At 36.8% G+C, this 24,715-nt stretch overlaps 1 protein-coding gene and 1 long non-coding RNA gene across 4 annotated transcripts in view; one reads left to right on the top strand and one right to left on the bottom strand.

Moving 5' to 3' along the window:
- LOC149782597 (uncharacterized) overlaps positions 1–12,306 on the top strand; it is a 38,413-nt gene extending 26,107 nt beyond the window's left edge. Inside the window, exon 3 of the long non-coding RNA XR_016414411.1 lies at positions 8,660–12,306. This is a non-coding gene — a long non-coding RNA (uncharacterized LOC149782597). The remainder of the gene's footprint in view (positions 1–8,659) is intronic.
- Positions 1–24,715, bottom strand: part of LOC149782596 (uncharacterized) — a 183,620-nt gene that overhangs the window by 44,090 nt on the left and 114,815 nt on the right. The window lies entirely within an intron of this gene.

Here is a 24,715-nt window from a genome sequence, read left to right as displayed (position 1 = left end):
ATATCCCTACAATGTCTGCAGTGTGGCAGTTTACAGTGATGCCTAGCACTGGGGCATCATGGTGCAGACATGTAGCATGATGTCCCACCCTGTCACATTATCCTAACACTAGGCCGACTAGTCCTAACACTAACTTCTTAATGCTGAGCGCCAAGCGAGGCAGCTGTTAGTACCATTTTTGTAAGTCTTTGGTATGACTCAGCCGGGGATCGAACCCACAACCTCCTGCATCCAAGGCGGACACTCTAACCACTAGGCCACCGGAGCAGTGATCTTAAGATTATTCAAAAAATGTAACAGAAATGATCTACACATGTACATGAGAGGAGAAGCAACTATAAACTGTGGGTACACTCGATCTGAAGATCAAAAAACAGTGCACTTGTTCAAGGTTCATTAAGCATCTGAGTTTACACATGTCGCAGTTTACACATCTCAGGTATTACCTGTACATCTTGATCAAAGCCTGACAACTGGCATCGTAGTCTTCAAACTTTCTGAGCATCAACCTCAATCTCAAACCTCTGGAAATGAAAGCTCTGCATAACTTCAGCTGATGAAATTGAAATCGTGCAACTCTTAGGACATTATTTCCTGCTGGCAAAATTTCAGTGACAAAGATTTTTCAAGTGTTTGACTGAATTTTAGAGTATCAGCTTGATTTCCATAAACAACATGTATACTCATTACTTTTTAGAAATGGTAAAGACTGAGTCTTGAGATAAATACACCCATATAAAAATGTCCCATTTGAGCAATGATTTTGAAGGTTTATATTTAATATCTCTTCATGTTTCCCATTAAAACAGTCAGTAGGGCTTGAAGTGTGATTATAACAAACAACCAGGTGGAATATGCAATGACCAATGGCTAACTACAGTAAAACCTTTCAAGCATCGAGGTGGAATAAACTTGCATCTTGTCACCCACAAATTTCAGAATTTCATTTACATTAGCAGACTTGTAGCTGCCTTACAAATACTATATTTCACTACTTTTGGATATCTGCCTGTTTATTTTCTTGCATATAATTTTTCCTTACATGCCTGCACATTTCTTACATTTTTTCTTGCATGCCTTAAAAGTTTTACAATAAAAGTTTGCCCTGCATACCTGTACAATACTTACACTATAATTTTGCCCTGCATGCCTGTACAATACTTGTAAAAAGCAAGTCATTCTTCAGTTTTGATTAACATTAGGGAAATAATAAGAAATATTAAAAGTTAAAAACATTCTCTGAAGTTTAATGGTTCAGCAAATATGAACTGAAAGGTTTAAATACTTGTGATCAGAGACCGTAGCTCATTCAAAATGATGCATGCAATTAGAGCCCTGCAGTTGGCCAACTGGAATCTGAAAATTTATCATGACAGTCTGTACATGGATGGGTAAATATGGTACAGTATTCCTGAAGTTATGGCACATGACCATATATGTAAGGCTTGAGTCGGAACAGAATGATTGGTTTGGTTTTTGTTAGTTTCATCAGCACTATTAATATATTACTGTCTATATCATGTCCAGAAAATGTAACAAAGTTCCTTTCCTAATGATACTTCAAGGCAGTCAACCCAGGCTGACCTTTGCAGGTATCAAACCCATGATGCTTGCATTATGAATCCAATGTTCTGCCTACTGCAGCTCCCTAGAACAGAATGAATCTGCACAGAGTAGCCAGAGACAAGAGCACATAATTAACACAGTAGTCTGAGACAAATAATCTACAAGGGCACATAATTAACACTGTAGTCAAAGACAAATAATCTACAAAGGCACATAATTAACACAGTAGTCTGAGACAAATAATCTACAAGGGCACATAATTAACACAGTAGTCAAAGACAAATAATCTACAAGGGCCCATAATCAACACAGTAGTCAGAGACAAATAATCTTACAGGGGCATGCAATCAACATGGTAGTCAGTAACAAATAATCTTACAAGGTCAAGCAATCAACACAATAGTCAGAGACAAAATAATCTTACAAGGGCAAGCAGTCAACTAATAGTCAGAGCACAATAATCTACAAGGGCAAGTAATTAATACAGTAGTCTGAGACAAATAATCTTACAATTGCAAGCAATCAACACAGCAGTCAGAGCAAGTAATCAACAAGTAGTCAGAGACAAATAATCTTACAAGGACAACTAATCAACACTGTAGACAAGAGACAAATAATCTTACAAAGGCAACTAATCAACATAGTAGTCAGACACAAACAATCTACAAAGGGCAAGAAATCAACATTATTTCCTGCAAATCGCTCCAAATCTCTAATCAATGTGATGAAACTGTAGCTCTTGTTCTACACAAGCATCCAGGCTGAAGGCAAGAAGAAATAAATAAATAAGTGACGTTTCTTTTAAGATTTGAGGCAATAGCTATACTAATAACATAAACACAAGAAAATTCAAACTTTAACTTTAATTTGAACTATATGAGGGACTTTGTGAACGAACTGGAAAAGATACTGCAAGGAATTTGCACCTAAGATGGCATTCTTTGTAAAAACAGCAGGCAAGGTGGAATGATTGGTCTCTATTACATGTACCTGGCCTTAACTTGAGTTTGGCACAAAACAAGTACATGGGAAAGAAAGAAGAGAAAATAGTTTTGTAAGTTGATCAGGCATGTGTCTGGAGACATGTCCCACACTAAGAACATCATAAAGCAATTTGGGTATTGATCCAAGAAAGGTGACCCCTCCAATAATAAATCTTCATTCTTTCCCATAAACCAGGAGTTCAACCATAAGGTATAGAGGTGTTAGCAGACGACATTTTCCCAGCGTTTTCTTCAGTACTGAATGCATGACCATGAAAGGTAGAACTTGTCTATGGTTAATATATGGAATCATTTGCATGTGGAGGCATACTTTCAATTATGGCTTTGAAGAATAATTAAATTTCAGATCATGACTATCAGAACAAGCCGAATGATACCCCCCCCCCCCCCGCACTGGCACACAGATGTACCGTGGTATTCAGGCTACCTGACACCCATCTGTATTTGTCTGGTAGTTATGAACTAAAGAATCAATTATCCATATTCAACCATCAGTTATAACAATTTTAAAGTATAGTCAGTCTTTAGTCCATATAATTCATATCTGGTATAGCTAGGATTCAATGTCACTGAAAATGTGTTACCTCTCAGTCAACACTTTCATACTTATTTTAAGTTCTGCATATTAATTTATTTTGAAACACCAGATTAAGAGCAATTTGTTTCCATGGGGATAGTTCCTCATTGGTACTATTTACAAAATTCACTTAAATGTACAACACCAATGGGATCTTTGTCAAACAACATCATCAAAAATATCCAACTGTGGTTTAGATTGTATGGAAACACAGATACCAAAGAACCAATCACTTTTTTTATTCAATATATGAAAATTAATGATTAATTGGTTGGAGAGGCAAAAGGATGCCATTTTTGTTTTTTTCACCAAAGATTATACAAAAAATCAGACGACTTTCCTAATAAATAACAAACTTCAAGATAACAGCATTTTTTAATCCTTATTTAGCGTTTTTACTGAGTAAATATTCTTAATCTGCATTACAATTTAAATTTTCAAATTTTTTAATTTTCATATTTGTTACATTCATAAAAGGATTTTCCTTTCCCATTTGAGTTTTTTAGAATTGCAACCAGACCCATTACAACGTTTCATACAATTCATATATGATAGATCATTTTTGTTCTATTTTCTGTTATTCTTACAGACAATTCATTACCATTCACTGTTATGAATATATCCTTGATCCAATAGCACAAAGTATTACTTAAATCTTAAACCTGATTGTTACATAGCAATGGAATGGACACAAACAAAACTGTTTATCTGGGAGAAATAGAGGAAAACCTTTAAAAACTCATTTATAACATTCTAGAGGTTTCTGATTTAAAGCTAAATATCTTGTAAATTAAACTCACTCACCAATTTATAATTATTTATAATATTTTCTATATTTATGGAGCAAAAATTCCATGCACAAATGATTGTTTACATAGAAGAAGCAACTGAAATGAGAACACAATTCACTTTCATCTGCCACTCATAAAAAGCACTTACTTTGAATGACATCAGGATATTGTAAATGGGATGATATAAAATAAACAATGCTTAATGTAAACAATATCAGCTATTTTTTCCAGTTGCCACCAAAATTTCATAAGAATCTAAGACGTAACATTGTGACACCAAACTGATTTTTAAAATCTCAAAACCTGTCAGAAGTTATACTGGTGCAATGTTTTTATGACTTGTATCATCAATTAGGTAACACGTACTTCTCTTGCAAGGTCAAATACGGTTGGAAACTAAGAAATTGACACAAACATCCATCCAATGATGAAGAGTAATTTAATAATTAAATATTTATTTTGTTCTGAGGATGCCTCCATGATTTCAAATGTATATACCCTAAGTTATGTTTCTTCAGTTTTCAAGCTTATTTAACTAACAGGCATCCATCCATATATATATATATATATCCTCTCTCTCTCTGCCATTTTCTTTACAGGTGTGTGTGCGTGATTTGGATTTTTAACGTAGCTTTAACAATTTTTCAGTCATATCGCTACAATGTCTGCTTTGTGGCAGTTTATAGTGATGCCTAGCACTGAGGAATCATGCTGCAGACATGTAGCATGATGTACCAGCCAGTCACATTATCCTGACACCAGGCTGACCAGTCCTAACACTAACCTCTTAATGCTGAGCGCCAAGCGAGGCAGCTGTTAGTACTATTTTTGTAAGTCTTTGGTATAACTTGGCCAGGGATCAAACCCACAACCTCCCACATCAGAGGCGGACACTCTAACCACTAGGCCACCAAAGCAGTCACCTTTTACAGGTGTAACATTTGTTATAGGATCTATAAAAAAAAATTGTACCATCTACAAAATAAATACCCAGTAAACCATGATACAGTACACATCAAATGCTGTGTAAATAAAATATGTACCTATAAGAACTTTGTAGACGTGTGATAATGGCAACTTCAACATCAATGTATTCAGAGTCTTTATTAGTGACAGAAGATTATGGGTAAAGCCATGTATCAGTGGAAAAATGTATGTTCACATTTTATCACTTTACAACTTAAATCAACTCTTGGTATAGAAGTTTTTACATGTTTCTTTCGATATTCACAAAATCTGAAGTAAAAGTTGCTGTTAATTATTCTTGCCGTAGTCGTTCAAATGAATATGATTACAAGCTTAATTATTGGAAATTGGAATGGATAAATTTACACAGAAACGCATATGAGAAAATTTTAGCAGTATGAAATCTGTACAGACACCATTCATAGACCCTGAAACGGAATTAACTGTACACGTGCTTCATCTTTCTTTACTTAATTTTGCTGTTAATTATTCCCATTGAATTCAGACACATAATGATGTGTGACAAAATTATTGAATAGTTTAAATATGTATGTAATTTTTGCAATGGAATCACATATATTATGGATTAATTGCAAGCCCCGACGGTACGATATCAGACAGCTGTATATTAAACATTGAATTCAGACAGTGATCTGGGAAAAAATTATTGAACATTGTAATCTGTGTGCAATTTTTCAATGGAATTACATGCACTGTAGATGAACTGTATGCAACGATGGCACGCTAGCAAACGGTGTTGATACCCTAATCATATACATTAGACATGAATACATGTATGTGTGCCAATGAGTTGTTCTCTGAAAAAAGTATAATACTGTAAAACCCCACATTAAGTCGTGACCCCGATATTAACGTGATCCTATTTTTTGGACCTCAATTATCGCGTTATAGCGGTGTTCCACTGTATATGTACACAACATACTGCTCATAAGTGAGCTCAGTTACTGCGTCATATTTTATTTAGGCCATAACCTCAGGAATACATCTTTGGCATAAATCAAGAGACAACTGTATGGCAGACCGTACACTTGAGGTCTTTCACACGAAATGTATGCATTAAGTTTAAAACTGTTCTGCTACAAGTTGATTGCATTAAGTTTAATACTGTTCTGCTACAAGGTGATGGCAGCTAGTTAGTTTCATATTATATTGTACAAGTTCCAAGAAAATCACTCTGAGAGATCATAAAATTATGAGGAGTCAGCATGTTTCAACATGTTTCAGTACATTAAAGCTTAACCTCTGATTGCCATTGTAGTCACTAACCCATACATTACCTTACCTTACATTACATTACATTACACACACACACACACACACACACACACACACACACACACACACACACACAAGAGAACTGGGAATGATTTGTGAATTCAGAGGAAACAAGTGCCATTGATAGATGTAATAATAAAAGACACAAATAAACCAATATACACATAAATAGCATGTGCCCCTTTGATCATGTTCATAGATGAGACATTGCAAAGGCATGCTCCAAGCTATTCCGACTGCAACAGGTGCCTTGTCTGGAGATTAACTGTACAAGACATGTCTTCAACCAACCATTATTCCCATTAACAGTTCCTTAACACAAGCCTTTATGCCTCTTGAATGATTTCATAGTTATAAAATGGTACTTAATGATACAACTCATCTGGATGGAACCTGATGCACAAATTTATGTTAACACAACAGTTTTAGGACTCGGTCATTTGCCATCTACCTTCCAGCTTAATTCTTGATCAAAACCCATTTACCAAAAGATTGAATGTCTAGTGCTGAAATGCTTGTTTGAGTTGTAAGCCGTTCATTACTGGGTGTCTAGTCTTTACAGTAATACTATGAATAACCCCATCTATAACATAACAGCACAAGTCTGATTTAGATTTAAGTGTGTGTGTGAGCATGCATGTATGTGCTTTAACACATTAAGCCCTGGTGACGAGTTTACATGGCAGGAGGTATTCGCATACTGACGAGCCCTGTAGCATCAAGGTGGTAAAGTGGGTGGTATTATAGAAAGGTAGACAGATGTAGCTCTACAATGATACCAAATACATATATTCAAGAATTTCTAGTTACACTACAAAATACAGAGGGAAAAACCTCATTTTTTGGACCCAATTTTTTTCCAACCAAAATTTGCTTGTGGTTGGAATTTTGTGTCCTGATTTTAGACTTTTTGGTCTCAAATCTAAGGCAGACCGGTATGAACTGCAAACAGACAGATGAATCTTTGCAAAAAGTAGGGTAAGATGGGTATTTGGAATAAAGAGTGGTCTCGATACGAAAATAATGGTTCCGTTAAGCAAATAAAAATAATAATTAACTCCAACTTGTACTTCTGCTCATGCGCGAGCCAAATAGCCATGAAAAATGATGTTTCTAACACAACTAGGCATTAGGTTATTGAAAATTCACCTGGAAGTTAATGTATAAGGATGTATTCAGAAATAGCTTTCAAAATGTGTTTCCTACTCGAATTTCAGGCAAAAACAACAAAAACCTACAGGGGTTAATGTGTTAATGGTACATTATAATAATACAGTGCCAAATAAAAGTGAACAACTTGTGAGTTTAATTAATGAGATCAAGTAAAGAAACAGTCCTGTACAAAAAAGATAAAAGATATTCATAGTTCTCCCCTTATATCAATAAAATATTTTAACTCTTTACCTCATGCAAGCGTCTTTGGACACCTCTACTCCATTCACATGGAAGCACCTTTTGACGCCTCTACTCCATTCGCATGGAAGCACCTTTTGACGCCTGCTGTAAACATCATCCATTTTAATCCGGTTTTCGTAGCGCCAACTTCGGGGAAAACTGCCTATTAGATACTATATTCATTTCTGCGAATGACAATTATGTCAGATCACGTGGTCACTGTTTATGCACTGGTCGATATTTGTTATTTAAAGTAACTGGGTCGTAATCTCCACTCTCGAAAATGGCAGTCGCGGATTTCATTCAGTACATACAAAGTTTTCACGATTAGAATCACAACTATGAAAGATTCAATAACTTGGGTAAAGGCTCTGATATTGATGTAGGCAGCAATTAGTTTTTATAAATTATCAAATTCAGATGACATAGTGATGTAGATGCAGACAAAAAAACTTGTAAATTTCGAGTATGAGAAATGGCAGCTACGGTTGGTCACACAGCCTCACTGACATGACGGTGAACGAGTTCTCTCAAAATTTTAAAGAACATAAAAAATTCTTCCGTGAAAAATAATTACACAGCTATAACAATCTGACTTTACTCTTAAATTTTTCCACACATAATAGATGTGTATCAAAACTGTAAAACGGTTAAAATTGCTGTTAAACGTAACATACACTACATTGCTTAACAGTTAACAGGCAGGCCTATGCGTATTGAGTCGAACAGGTAACAGGTGTTCTATTTATAGCGCGCTGCACTTTGTAACTATGCTCTATGAGGTAAAGGGTTAAAATACATCATACTTTGCAGATAATTACCCACAATGACTGGTACAAATGGCTAGGATTTGTACTTGAATTTCTGTTGTATATGCCGTTGTCTGTTTCCAATCATACTTCTAAATGAAACTGAAATTCATTTACATGCTCAAAATAATTGACCTCTAATGTTGTCAAGGTTTGCAATTATCATTTTTAGATTCGGTGAAGTGCTTTTGTCAGAAAACTGTCAAGATGTACATCATCAACTGTGCAGTGGACTATATTTCTGTTTGTTTTCAGATGGATGTGCTTGTGCTTCATCACATAAGAGTCCTTTGAAGGGACTTATGCAGTGCTATCCAAAATGATTTTCCAGGACATGAAGAGAAGACCATTTCTTCTTTTTGTCTGCTCAGTGTTGAAACCATCTTTGAAATTCTTGAGTGATGAGATTTCACATTAGCTGCTGTGGCCCCAATACAGACAACTAGACACCATTATAAGACTTTTGCTGAAAATCCCATGCTGATATGACCCATTCAGGACAATTAGTGACACGATTTCAACATGTTCATTCTGGCAGCCATATATGAGGTCAGATTAGCACCATTTTCATTCAAGACTAACTAGATATCATAATTTGTCCTGAAAACCCCAATGTTGATACAACTTTCCATATAGATGGAGTAGCTGAACAATATCACGATTTTTACAATGGTGGTAATGGTAGCCATAAAGAATGTCGGGTCAGTACACCAATTAGGCATGATTTACATGATGATGGTAATGGCAGCCGTTCAGGATGTTGGGTCAGTACACCAATTAGGCATGATTTCCATGATGGTGGTAATGGTAGCATTACAGAATGCTGGGTCAGTACATCAATTAGGCAGTTTTTGTTGGTACGATATATGTACATTGACTGCTAGAAAGCAGCAGAGTGCCTCAAGGGCAACTAGATACATCTGTATTCTAATTGAGCTACCCCTGTTAAAAAATGAATCATTATTATTATTAATATTATTATTATTATCAGCAGCATCACCACCACCACCATCTTCATTTAGGACCAACAAGACATCATAAGAAGTCTTTTTCTGAAAATCTGATGTTGTTATGAGGAGGGAAAGCAATATCAAGATTTTCAAGAACACTGGCGGTCTTGATTTTCAAGAACAGTGGCGGTCCTACTAGATGTCTGAGCAGAATTATTTTCATTTAGGACCAACTAGATATCACAGAAGCATTCTGATGAAATCCTATGCTGATATGACCCTCTGTTCAGCAGAAGCAATAACAAGATTTTGCAGATGTCAGATTGGCAACATTTTCATTCAGGACCATTCAGACATCATAAGCAGTCTTTCAGTGAATCCCCATCTTGATATCACCATCAAATCAGGAGGATCAGTAGCAATTAAGATTTTGAAAATGGCTGATGTGGTGTCCATACTGAATGTCAGCAGCATTTTTATTTAGGACTGACTAGACCTTGGAATGAATGTGTGTCAAGTTTTATGGCAATCTCTGGGAAAAGTAGCAATAAAAACTTGTGCTACCTGACATAATGATATTGCAAGATGTACATCAGATGACAGACAACATTGCCATCCCATAAGCTCTTCTTGTCTATGACCAGTAAAGCTACAAGTAAAATCGAAGTATACTATACTTCATTATTTATTATTAGCTAGAATTAAGTTTAGGAATTGTGATTAAGACTAATGGAATTCTGAAACTGCTGATTCCTATTCCATAATAGATATATTCATACTGGAAATGATGAATGGACTGGCATCCAATAAATAATTATCCCAATATCCCACTGTGGAACTAGTTTCTTTTGACACAACTGCTTTATATCATATATACTCACTTCATAGAGTCCAACTGCAGACAACATAGACCCTGATCAGTCAGCACAGACTGTTGTTTGTTCTACTGTTTACTCTGAACAAACTGCATAGACCCACATCTGGACGTGCATATAGTTGGACTATATTTATAAGCTAATATTGATAATTTCTGCATATGGGCTACAACAGGCTTGACACCCATATCTGGGAGGTGAAAACATTTAGTTTACTCAGGTCTTGTCCTTCATCATGCCTTACAAGAGTTTAATTTCATCAACAAAGAACTTCTCAAAATGAATCTGGGCAATTCTTCGGAATCCATTTCATCATGATACTGGTTATAAATATTTAGTCTTAAAACAAGAATTGCAGGCAAGAAAGATTTTCTTTGCAATCAACAACAATGGTCTAAAAGGATAAAAACCAAGTCAATCACCTACTCGACCAAGTCAGATAGCAGTGTTTGATTGGTTGAATGCCAGTGATGACATCAGCATGAAATAACCAATATACAGTAATAATATTCCAAAAATAACCAGTCCACATTACTATGTTTACCTAGCTTGGGATTATGAGAGTCAGAAGGTGAAAAAGAGGCTTGGGACAAATTGGCAAGGTTCAAAAGTACATATAGAGGGCAATGAAATACAGCAATGTAACTTTTGGCACTAGTAAGAGTTTACAAGAATCTTTACTGGCAAAGATGGCGGACATGGATCACTGCTGAGTTGCAATAAGGGTGCAAAAATCATTTCTGAGAAAACAGGCTTTCAAATAATGAAGCAAAAGGGTATTTCAATTGACCTAGCCAGATGATGATACGCATGAATCTGACATGTAGACATTTTAGAGCAAATCCTGGGAATAAACAGTTTCATGGGGGTGGGGTGGCTGGGTAAAAAACAGGAAAGGCTCTATCATTTATTTACAATTCATCAGAGGGACACTGCATGCTAATTAATAGCTAATAAAGGAGGATGAGTGCTTACTATATTTCACAATGAATTTTATGAAACAAGGTGAATAATATCTTTTTTATATCAAACTTGGTGAACAATATATATATATATATATATAGAAAGAAATGAACCAAAAATATAATTCTATGCATCATGACAAAATAATGTTGATATTAGGGACTGACCATTTTCATTGATAATGGGGGGGGGGTTAGAAAAATCCTCCAATAGCTTGAAAATATCTCTTACTATGATATATATAGACAGTAAAATCAAATCTATTATACTAATTAAAATAGTGAGAGAAAAAATATTCAAGAGGAACTAGAAAAATTATATCCTCACTCAGAATAAAATCCCAGCGCCCCCCCCCCATCATTGATCTCTTACATATGAAATGATACTGGAGTGCAACTGAATGCCTGTCCATGCTGTGTGTGTGTGTGTGTGTGTGTGTGTGAAATGCTGAAAAAATTATCATTCAGGCTACTGAACTTAAATAATACAGGATACAGTCATGTGACAAAATTATACTTTATGGCCTTATGACGTACAATTTTATGCTTTGTGACTGGATTCATTTTCAACAAGTACAAGATTTTACCCTCAGAGCCAATTTCCCAAAACTTATCAATATGAGCAACACTCAGATGGCTATGTCATCCCCAGCCATCTCTTAAGACAAGTAGACCATTTCCTTTGCATTGACACTCAGATCCTGTTCTAGTGGGAACATAAATAAAGAAAGATCATAGCTATGAGTTATCTGATGGTACAACACATTTCCTGCCATTGTTTTCAATCCATGACTGGAACAATCCTAATTCAGCCTCTACTTGCCGCCACTAACACACATCCTCTCAGCAGAGTTTCCTGGCTCTTAATCTGCACAGAACATTCTTTCTCGACAAATTTCAAATATCAGCAAACTTTCTATATTGTCAAATTAACAACATTTTGCATCTCATTGAAATCAGTTTTGAGATGAATATTTATTTACATGTGTTCAACCATAATTGTTTCAACAGGACCATAGTTCAGAATGAAAGTTGGCAACCACTGTAATTTATTTTTCTTTTGAATTTTTACACCATTTCTATTTATTTATTGTTTACAATACCATAAATGGAAACTAATTCTAAGAAAAGTTCATAAATTAGTTATGCCTCTGAAATCGCTTCAAAGCTAATCTCAACTTAAAAAGAATACAGTAAATGGTAGATACACTAGTCTTATTTGATAGTCCTGCATGTAAGCACTTGCAGAACTGGACTGACAGTGACCTTGTCATTTTACCTTTCATGAATTTTTGTGATGATGATAAAAAGCTAACTGCATTACTTTCATTCAGTAGTAGTAACAATATCTTCAATATGGTGGCTGTGGTGGTCATACTAGACATCAGATTGACACTATTTTCATTTAGGATCAAGTAGACACCATGAGAAATCCTTAAGAGAAAACCCCATGCTGATAAGATTATCCAATCAGAAGAAGTAGCACAAAGATTTTCACGATGGCCATTTTGGCAGCCATATTGGACATTAGAGCAGCACCATTTTCATTTAGGACCAACTAGATGTCATAAGAAGCCTTTTAGTGAAAACCCAATTTTGATATGACCATTCATTCAGGAGGAGTAGCAATAACAAGATTTTCAAGATCGCCGCCGTGTTAATTGTATTAGAAGTCTGAGCTTCTCCTCCACCCAAAAATACCAGCCACCATGTATAGCCTAGCATGCTGAAAAATGGTGTTACACCCCACAAAAGAACCAGAAGTAATGCCTCTAGTGATTATAGTGTAATTTTACATGAATCCAAGCAATTTTCAGCTGCAGCATTAAAGGTGTTCTGTGCAATGCCTGGAGGGGCAGCTACTGACCCTGTTGTGACCTCTTTGCCACACTCAGGAGACAGCCATTGAAGTTTACATATAGCATGGCTCTGTCAGGCTGAGGCATCACCCTTGCCCTAGGCAACATTTACAACATCCATATTTTCTTCATGAATGGTTCTGCCAGCTTTGAACTACTCACTACTGCAGGTCAGTGAAGAAATAACTTATTATATCTATATATTATTTGAAAAATATAATTATTTCAAAGTAAAACAAACAAATACATCAATTCCAAAGAAAATCCTAAGCCAGCCTCCCTCCCCTCCACTCAACGCTAACCAAAAACCTACAAGAAAAAAAAAAAGCATATGATACAGGTCTCACACCAATGATTGACTTTCTTATTTATGCTCATCAGTGAAAACTGCATATGAATTCTGACAGTCAGGTGGGAGAAAACAAAAATGCAGGTGTACACAGCACAAGTGCAAAAAAAATTGAGTACAATCAAAGAAGAGTGAGCAATCTATGGATGCGCGGCAAGGAATCCATGTCCAAAGGCTGTCTGAAATATCACTGGTCTTTTGATGTCAAATCTGATAAAGAATGCTGAATCATCCATTCAATCACTTAACTCGTATAGCAACCTAAAGGCCTGTTAATGCATGTTTTACCAGACAATCATACTCAATATAATGTCCACTGTATCAAGAACAGTCTATATTAAAGACTGTCTATAGAGTGGTGATGTCTCTTAGTATACCACTGTCCCTCTAATTATGCAGTCTAATTATGCAGGTATATTTTGGATGTCATTTAATTGGTGTCCCTCTTATTACACAGGTATGGTCTTGCATCATACTTAATTGGTCAAAACCTATTCTAATGCAAAACCTGTCTTGAAAGACCACTGCTATTTTAGACCACTGTCTCAAGAGACCACACTATCAATGCACACATTTATTGATAATATAGCATTGTTACCTGTTACGAGAGACCACCTGTCTTGAGACACCATTTTTCAGCAAAAGAGTTGGTCTTTCAAGACAGGTTCTATTGTACCACTATTGCTCATTTTATTTCACTTCCTTAGCACATGAAACCCATTTATAGCAAAATCCAATATAAGCAATCGCCTGTCATTTACAACCAAAAATGGTGTGTACATATAGATTGTATTACACAAATGTGCTGTGATGACCATGTGTTGAACAGGAACAGCAGGCATTGCATATTTCAACACTGCTATGAACAACTGGATCACAGAACCAGATACAGACTGCAAAGAAAGATCTTAAACTGGAGTGCATATCGTTCTGAACCCAGATAAAGAAAGAAAAATGAAAATAAAATCAAGGAGCATGGCTACTGATTCCTCAATTCTACATGCAATCTGATAAAAAAATAAACCTAAAGTAATCCTTTATGTCCAAGACATAGATTTTATTGGTAACAGTATGACAGACCATAAACAAGATTAAAATACATGTCGATATCCACTGGTGTGGTGCCAATGTCTTGTAAATCCCCATTAAACTAATCATTCATTCTTTAAAGGCAGTAATGATATATATACATAACCAGTTCAAAGGTTCATATAGTTTCTTTATCTCTTGTGAAAACCTGAACAACACTAATGTCCCAATGAAATCAACAAAACAACTGTCACTTTGCATTTTGTCAACCTTGTTTGTCTAAGGAGTTATAAGCAATGCCTGGGGGTCTCTGTCTCTTAACAAGTTGCCAATGTTTTCCAGACAAGCCTGAAGTCTTTATGAAGATTCTTACTTTATTTCCCATTTTGCTTTATTGATGTTACTGTTGTTAAAATACACACATTCATTGTTACAACTATCACAAATAGGTTAGCAGCTTCACTATATATCATACACTTAAGTCAAGTCACTAAATTCCTTACATTCACAAGTCACTATATACCTACTATATACTAACAAGTCAAATCACTAGATTCCATACACTCACAAGTCACTAATATATTACATACACTCACAAGTCAAGCCATTATATACCTACTAAACACTCACAAGTCAAGTCACTATATACCTACCAAACACTCACAAATCAAGTCACTATATACCTACTAAACACTCACAAGTCAAGTCACTATATACCTACCAAGCACTCACAAATCAAGTCACTATATACCTACCAAACACTCACAAGTCAAGTCACTATATTCCATATACTCACAAGTTGAATCCCTATATTCTATATGTCAAGTGACTCCAGTCGATTCCAGTTAATTGGGCCATTAGTTAATCAGAGCAGCTGTTTATTTGGGACAAATCTTAAAGGACAAAAACAATTGTATAGACCTTTTTCATGAAGTCAAATGTGTCTTTCTACTCCAATATTTAACGCATGTGCAATCAACTTTGGGTAATTTTTAAGCGATTGTCATGAACATAGTGTATGTTCGTGAAGAAAGTTTCAAAAAATTTTTTCAAGGTTTGACATTTGTACACCCTTCACAGAAATAGTGTGTTTAAAAATCTCGAGTAAATAGTTCAGTAACCTGCCTAAAACAGAAAAGAAGATATGAGCAAAAGAAGCATCAGATGGGACCAGGGCAGCAGACAGGATCTGTGGGCCCTAGGACAAATTATCCAGTAGGCCCCAATGAATCACAAATTGAAACAACGGTGGACCCCCTGACCATTGTGGTCCAGAGGAATTTGTCCTACCCTGTCTGCGTCCTGGAGAGGACTTACAAAGTTGAATGATCCATTTCTGAAAGGAAAGGAGTGGGTGGACAATTGTTGCATGTGATCAGAACTACAATTTGTACAAATCTACATGTATTTAGATGACTCTTCAAGACTATATACTCGCGAAAACATGGCTTACAAATCTCTTTGTTACATATAATTAATTTCAAAGTGGATGGATGCATACATACAGTGAACACAGCATAATCAATGCCAGTGTAATCAGGTCCCAATTATAAGCCCAATCAATGAAACCACACGAGTTACACATAGCTGATAGTACTGTAGCAACTGGCCATTGCAAATGTATCACAGGATGAGTTAACTCATCATTATTATCAATACTTATTCATGGAGTTAGCAAATGAGAGAGAGAGTGTTTAAATTTCCTATTCAATGTATCATATAAGCAGTTTTGGGATTCACATTCATTCCCATTTAATTTATTAACTAAATGGCAAATCTTTGAGGAATCTGCTTAATATGTGAGGAGCCACCTTTCGTGTTCATTGTTTGCTGCTAATTAGACAAGTTAACTTGTTTATTTTCGGATTATTCATTACCATGCAGTCATAAGAGGGGGGCAAGCATAGTTTAAATGAGAGTCACGATGCAGTAACAAAGCAACAGATACCCATTAATTGTTAAATACTTGATGAAAACGTACATTTCAACTCTTATACTTGTGTGCTGGCATATTATTGTTTACTACTTTCTGCGGCGATCTATAATGACAAATGTTCTATTCATGTAAGACAGGTAGATCGCTCAAGTTAACCTACATCAAATGTGCATGACCGTACCAGATGCGGCTATGGGATAGGTTTGGTGAGCTAAAAATAGTATCTGAAATAGATCTATACCTTTTTAACTCATTTGCATAAATGGGGCAGCCACTTAAATGGGCCAAAGTGTTCTGATGCATCCCAATTAAAAGGAACCCAGTGTATATTCCATATACTTGCAGGTTACCGGTAAGTCACTATAAACCATGTACTCACAAGGTAAGTCACTATATTCCATATACTCAAAAATCAAGACACTATACATACCATATACATACAAGTCAAGTCACTATATACCTACCAAATACTTACAAGTCAAGTCAATATATTCCATACTCTCACAAGTAACTACATACCATATTCTCCTAAGTCATTATATTCCATATACTCACAAATTAAGTTACTATAAATCTACCATATATTCACAAGTCAAGTGAATATATCCATATACTCACAAGTCAAGTCAAACTGCACACTACATGGGCACCCAGATCTGCCATCATATAATGCACCAAGAGATCTGAGTCTATGCAGTTTTGTTAGCAGCTATTTGCTGAACCATACAAACTTTGATCTGCCAGTCCATAATGAAATGGCAGATCAGGGTCTCTACTGTTTGCAGTCAGACTGTACGTATAAGCAAGTCCATATGGTAAATGTGATTGTTTTAGATTGGATCTGCTGCTATATTTGTTGTTGTGGGGTTTAACGCCATTTTTCAGCACACGATATGCTATGCATGGCGGCCAGTATTAATGGAGGAGGAAGAACCCGGAAAGAACCACCGACCCACGAGAAGCTACTGGCAAGCTTTCTCACATTCCCACATTGGCCGAATCCTAGACTCGAACCCACGCAGACAGAGGTGAGATAGCAGTGATCCATAACTGAAAGTGCTTTAGACCACTCGGCCACTCGGGGCCCCACTACTATATTTATTATTATTTTAAAATGAACGCATGTAACATCTGAACAAGAAGTATGAATTAAGAATAAAATACATATACAGAAACTGTAGGTATTTTTAACTTTTTATCTGAGTTCATGTTTTTTTTCTTTCTTGAACAGTATTTATTCTGAAGAACATCTTCACATATAATTCATAAGACAATATATGGTGATTCAGCAGAAAGCTGAAGTTGGTTATGCAAATTCTGACCATGAAAACCAGCCCTCCCTCACGGACTTGAAATAAGCAACTGTCTTGATGTTGAGAGATCACTTTTTGTTGTCAGATAGGTTTTAGCATAAGATGTGACTTCACGTTTTAATACTCTTTTGCATTATTAAGTTACAGCCTTTCTGATACATACCTCAGAAGTTCCTTCTGAGTTATTAGATCAATCACTTTTACGTCTTCTGTGAATAAAAAGCAATCACAGTAAACCTTCATTTCAAAATTTGGACCTAAGCTAATCTGATAGCATGAAAGATCTGGACAAGCAAATTATTAACAATCATAATTTCTGGACAAGCCTGCATATGCATGCAAGTTGAGCCCATGAATCAAGTACATGTATTATTGTAACATGTGTGACCTTCACTCCAAGAGCCAAAAGACTGAAAGCTGGTCACAGAATGAACTGTAACAGTAGCACATGTGACCTTCACTCCAAGAGCCAAAAGGTTGCAACCTGGTCACAGTGAATTGGGCTAATTTAATAATGATTTGATCAAAGTATTAAAAAAATTCTTTAAGGGGTTTACGGAACTGAAGCAAATTATTTATAAAAAAAAAATTACTAAAATCATACCACAAAAGTTCTATGACTTTGACCTTGACCCCAGTGTCAATAGGCAAGGTATGTAGCAGAGTGAACTGTTGTAGCTTCATGATGATTCATTCCAAATATGAAGAAAAAAATCCATCAGGGAGTTTAAGAAATAAAATTCAATTTAAAAAACTATCCAAAACCTTGACACAAAGTTTCACTGACTGGGACTTTGATTTGTGAATCAATTAGCTTTGTTACATACTGATTCATGACAAGTATGATGAGAACCAATTACCAAACTGATTTAGGAAACTTGGTACTCCTTCACTATAATGCTGTCCATGGAAAATATGGATTACACTGCCTTGTAAAGAAGTAATTATATTTCACAACATAATGAAATGGGATCCATGATGATATCCACCTTATGTTATAATGAAAAACCTTACAATGAGCAAGTGCTATGATATGAAATGAGGAAACTTTAATGCAAATTTACTCCGCAGTAAACTAGAGGTGAGCACGCATGTCAATGAATGAATTCTGTTAAGTTTCAGAATGGTTCAAGTATGACGAAAATGTGTTAAAAGGAAAACGTTAGCCAAAACCTCAACCAACACCTTCTTCTAGAGTGTTCTAAATATTCAACGTCAGAGGTCAAATCCTATACCAACTCCCTTTCACTCTTATGATTGAAACAATATTTTTCAGCAACCCTATGTTAACTGTAGAAAACAACACACAAATATTTTTAGCTGTGCAACATTATATTAGAACGACTAAGAGAGTTACTTAACTGACTCACAAATATTTGAATCACTAATACTTGGTTCTTATTCTTTGTTATGTTTTGTATGTAAGTATGCATATCTTCTGTAAAACGATTGGTACTGGCATCAACAGCTTTGTTATACATTTTCTTTCTTGTTACAGTTGGGGAAACAGTGTTAAAATCCTTATGCTTTCTACAGAATCCCCAAAATCATGTTTGTAATTGTGTTTGACTAGGTTTCTCAAATCAATATGGTTTAAACTAACCAACTGTTGATGGCCTGCTGAAAGAAACTAACTGCCACGTCTCACTTCCCATCAACATGAGCTCAAATATTATAAAACTGCTGCAAATTTATGAGGCATAATCTTCCTTATGATTTTATGTACAAGAATTTAGTACAAAACTGATGACTAGGTGGAAGTAATAATTCCGACAAACAGGAGTGGCATTTTAAAAAACATGTCCATCTCCTATCGATATGGGTATAAAACTCAATTTTATGAATCAACTTCCGATAAGAAATGCTTACGGTGCAAACCTGTGCAATAAGTTAAAGATACATTTTAAAGTAACATAAAGTATTCAATGTCTGTCATAAATCATTTCCCAAACTAATCAAATTATGAATTTTAAACAACTTCCTCTATTAACCTAGAATCTGCACACTTAAGGTGAAAAATGTTATGATTCTTTAAATGATGACAAGGCTCTCTGAAATAACCTTGTATAATTAAAGACTCAAATATAACATTATGGCTAGTACAATTATCTTTTTAAAGTGCAACAAATCTGTTAGGAGAGAAAGAAATAAAACATAGTTTATTCTTATATATGACTGCTACCAAATCTATGAAAAAATGTAATTTATCAAACAAACTAACCAACACTGAATAAAGGCTCTTGATGATGATGATGTTCATCTATCAGTTCAATAAGGACCATTCAATGTTAACAATTCATTGGAGGTGGGTCTCGAGATGGCTGATCAGTCCAATCCAGGCCCGGAAGAGTCTGTTGCAGTGGGGACATGGATGTACAGCTTGCTGACTAGTTGCAGAACTGCTGTTCCTGGATATGCACAGATCACATTTCTCAGCTGCATCCACAGTCTTTTCTGCTCAAAGGCTGCTGTACAAGCATTGACTTGACTGGGCCAAACAGATCAATTAGCAGCAACACTCACCCAGCTGTAAGGATAAATGCCCAAGTTCTTCAGCGAGGCGTGTCCTTGTACCTCCTTTTTTGACCACCGTGAGATTTCTTGCCTTCCTGTAGCTCTCCATTGAAGACCTTCTTAGGTAGCATTCTACCAGCATGCGGAGAGCATGGCCAGCCCATAAGAGTTGTGTCTTGCACTGCATGGCATGGATGCTTGTCATGCCAGCCTTAGTGAGCACCCCTGTATTTGGTACCTTGTCCTGCCATCTAATTTTCAGTAGTTTTCTCAGGGAGCTCATATGGAAGTGGTTCCATTTTGTAACATGGCAGCTATACACAGTCCAGGTCTCGCAAGCATAAAGGAGGGTGATGAGAACAACCGCTGCTTAGACTTTGTTTGGTGGCAAGCTTGATGCCTCTCCTATCCCAGACATTTGAATGAAGTCTGCCAAATGCTATGCTGGCTTCAGCAATCCTGGAGTTGACCTCATCATCTATGTGGACTACTTGTGAGAGGGTGGTGCCAAGGTATGTGAACCTGTCTACATTTCTGAGTTTTTGGCCAATGACAGTGATGGATGTTTCCAGATAATCTTCTCCAGGAGCTGACTGATGCAGAACCTCGGTCTTGCTGGTAGAGATGGTGAGTCCAAAGTTGGTGCATGCTGTGGAAAAGAGGCCCATGCTCTGTTGCATGCCTGCCTCTGTGCTGGAGATGAGGGCACAGTCATCTGCAAACAGGAGGTCTCGGATGTTCTCAACTTGAACTATGGTTTTGGTTTGAAGCCTCCTCAAGTTGAATAACTTCCCATGCTGATGGTATCGGAGACCTACTCCCACATCACTGTCCTTGAAAGCATCCATCAACACTGCAGAGAACATGAGGCTGAAAAGAGTGGGGCTACGACGCATCCTTGTTTCACACCATTCATAACTGCAAAGGGTTTGGAATAGTTACCCTGGTTCTGACTCTGGCAAGCATGCCATCATGAAAATGCCTCACCATTTCAATGAAGACTTCTGGACATCCAATTCTGGCCATGATCTTCCAAAGGTCTTCTCGGCTGACAGTGTTGACTGCCTTAGTCAGATCCACGAAGGTGATGTATAGCCGGACATTTTGTTCAAGACACTTTTCTTGCATCTGCATGGCAGCAAAGATCGTATCGATGGTGCCTCTCTTTCCTTTCTGAAGCCACACTGACTTTCTGGCAGTAGGCCATGATCAAGGTGCTCAGTGCATCTGTTCAGCAGTTGCCTGGCGAGGACCTTACCTGCAATGCAGAGACAAGAGAATCCTCTATGGTTGTTGCAGGTTTGGCGATTGCCTTTGCATTTGTAAATGTGGCTGATGGATGCATCTTTGAATTTCTGGGGTATGTGTTTCTGCTTCCACATCCCACAAAACATCTCCATTAGTCTTTCCACTAGCTTAGGCCCACCAGACTTGTAGATCTCAGCATCTCAGCTGGGATGGAGTCTACTCCTGGAGCTTTCCCATTAGACAGGAGCTCAATGGCCTTACAAGTTTCCAGCATTTGTTGGAGGGTCAGCCAATCTCTCGTTGACCTCCACCTAGGGTAGACGGCTGATTGCTTCATTGTTGATGGAAGAGGGTCTGTTAAGGACACCATCAAAGTGTTCTGCCCAGCGACCCAGCATCTTCTCCTTCTCAGTTATGAGACAGCTGCCATCGGAGCTCAAGAGTGGGGCTGTGCCTGATGTTACTGGGCTATAAACATGAAGAGCGCTATAGAAATACTTCATGTTGTGTCTATTGGCAAATGACTGAATATCATCAGTCTTTTGACTTAGCCATGTGTCCTGCATGTTGCACAGTTTCTTCTGCACAGCTTGGTGGGCTCTGCTGAAGGCAACTTTGTTTGCAGCGGACTTGGGGTCAATGTTGTACGCACGACAATGACATTGCTACTCCTCTAGCAGGGACTGTATTTCTTCACAGTTCTCGTCAAACCAATCTTGGTGCTTTCACACAGTGATGCCAAGGGTCTCAGATGCAGTAGAGTACACCAGATGTTTGAAGGCCACCCAGCATTTCTCTATGTCATTGGTATCAGTTTCTTTGGTTTCCAGCTTACTTTTCAGATTTTCAGACAGAGCTTGCTCAGTGTTGCAGACTTTCAGCACGGAGATGTTGAGTCGCTTTGGGACCTTAATTCCCTGTGAACATCTGGGAGGTTAAATTCTGTATTCATCTTGGAAATCAGCAGCCTGTGGTCTGTCCAGCAGTCAGCACCACACATGGCCTTGGTCACAAGGGCATCCTGCATGTCATTCCTATGGACTAAGATGACGAGGCTCAAAAACTAAACACAATGAATAATGACTCCTAATGACCCAGTCAAGGCATTTTGTAGCCCAAGCCACATAAGTAACTGTTGTCAACAATCAATGGTGACTTAATAAGTGATAAATGTTTATCTCCTACTGGAACAGCTGTGAACAGAATCCATTTGTCAGTAATTTTATCTTGATCAAAGCCCTTTAAACTCTTTGTGTTTATTGGTTCTACTTGATCTGTTTTTAAACATGTCAAATGCCTACAAAACATCAGTAATTACTTAATGACAAATACAATCAAATCTATCACTACATGACCCATTTAATTAAAGATAAAAGGTTGAACCATTTTAAAGGTTTAATTTTATAACTCTTCGATAAATAATTTATTTTTTATTTTTTTAGCAAGAAAAGTGTTCTCTCTATAAGAAAAATTACAGAACATAAATAATTACGATATTTAAAACCTGTTGGTGTTTGAGACCTTAGTGGATATGAAAATAATCATGGATAATAGAGATTTCCACCTCTTGATCTCTTAAATGTGTTATAAGTGTACTATGGCAACAAAACCGTTATAACTGCACATCACAAACTGTAGATAATACAGACTGAAGCTGTGGCACCTTCATATCCCACTCAAATAACAATGTGTTCTATGGCTTTTATAGCACAATCAAATTATTAATCATACTGTAAAATGTGTCACCTTCACTCCAAGGGTCAAAAGATTGAAAGCTCGACACTGAATGAACTGTCCTAATTTCATAAACACAAATGTCCCACCAACCCCTTCTTCTGCAAAACACTAAATCCCTATCAAACTGACTTCTACACAAAACTTAATCATAACAAATGAAGCATGAACACTAGGTCACAGGTACCAATTTTTTACATGAGAATGTTGCACGACCCTGCAATAACTAATTCAACAACCAAGTCCCTGAAACATGAAATTTAAGTCATACTGACATACTTATGGTCAAAAGGATGCTACTATCCTCAAGCAGTATTATGACCCTGAAGCCAGAAGGGAAACTGAACCTAAATGCTGGAAATCAATTAAGAGGGACAGATGAAGGGACTGTCAATGGTCAAACTATATAGCCCTTCCAAATTCCATGTGATGTACAGATGAACTATCTGTTGAGGGCCAAATTCTATAACCCTTCCAAATTCCATGGTGCAATGAAGAGATGAACAGACTGTCGAGGGTCAAATTCTATAACCCTTCCAAATTCCATGGTGTGATGTACAGATGGACTGTCAAGGGTCAAATTCTATAGCCCATCGAAATTCTATGGTGTGATGAAGAGATGAACAGACTGTCAAGGATCAAATTCAATAACCCTTCCAAATTCCATGGTGTGACGAGATGAACAGACTGTCAATGGTCAAACTATATAGCCCTTCCAAATTCCATGTGATGTACAGATGAACTATCTGTTGAGGGCCATATTCTATAACCCTTCCAAATTCCATGGTGCAATGAAGAGATGAACAGACTGTCGAGGGTCAAATTCTATAACCCTTCCAAATTCCATGGTGTGATGTACAGATGGACTGTCAAGGGTCAAATTCTATAGCCCATCGAAATTCTATGGTGTGATGAAGAGATGAACAGACTGTCAAGGATCAAATTCAATAACCCTTCCAAATTCCATGGTGTGACGAGATGAACAGACTGTCAAGGGTCAGGCTCTATAACCCTTCCTAATTCCAAAGCATGACTGACAGTTGAACAGATTGTCAAGGGTCAGGCTTTATAACCCTTCCAAATTCCAAAGCATGATTGACAGATGAACAGAGTATCAAGGGTCGAACTCAAAAACCCTTCAAAATCCCAAATGATTAATATGTTTGAAAAATACCATTAGACTCAAATTTCATAAACAATTACTTACCATATATAGTCGCTTGTAAAAGCAATAAAAACTTTCATGCGCAGTCACGATATAGGCCTGCCCATCAGGGCTTATGTTGTTTGCTCAATAGATTAACCCCTCATAAACCAGATACCTAGAGCTGTCAAACTAGCAATGTCAGATGTGGGTCTGTGCAGTTTCCAGATGGACCTGACTTATGAGCAAGCACAGTTGGCAATCATCAACAATGGGCAATCAAGTTTTGTACTTTATGCAAGGAAAAAAATAAAAATCAGAACCAAAAACGAAAATTACAAAACTCACAAAACAAGTCCTGACAAATGACACATGTTGTCAATTCCAAACAATTTTGT

This window comes from Sinohyriopsis cumingii, chromosome 15 (genome assembly GCF_028554795.1).
Source record: "Sinohyriopsis cumingii isolate HCF-2022 chromosome 15, ASM2855479v2, whole genome shotgun sequence".
In the NCBI taxonomy this organism is placed as follows: domain Eukaryota; kingdom Metazoa; phylum Mollusca; class Bivalvia; order Unionida; family Unionidae; genus Sinohyriopsis; species Sinohyriopsis cumingii.
Note: the sequence above shows the minus strand (reverse complement) of the source record. Positions and strands in the feature narration are given on the sequence as shown.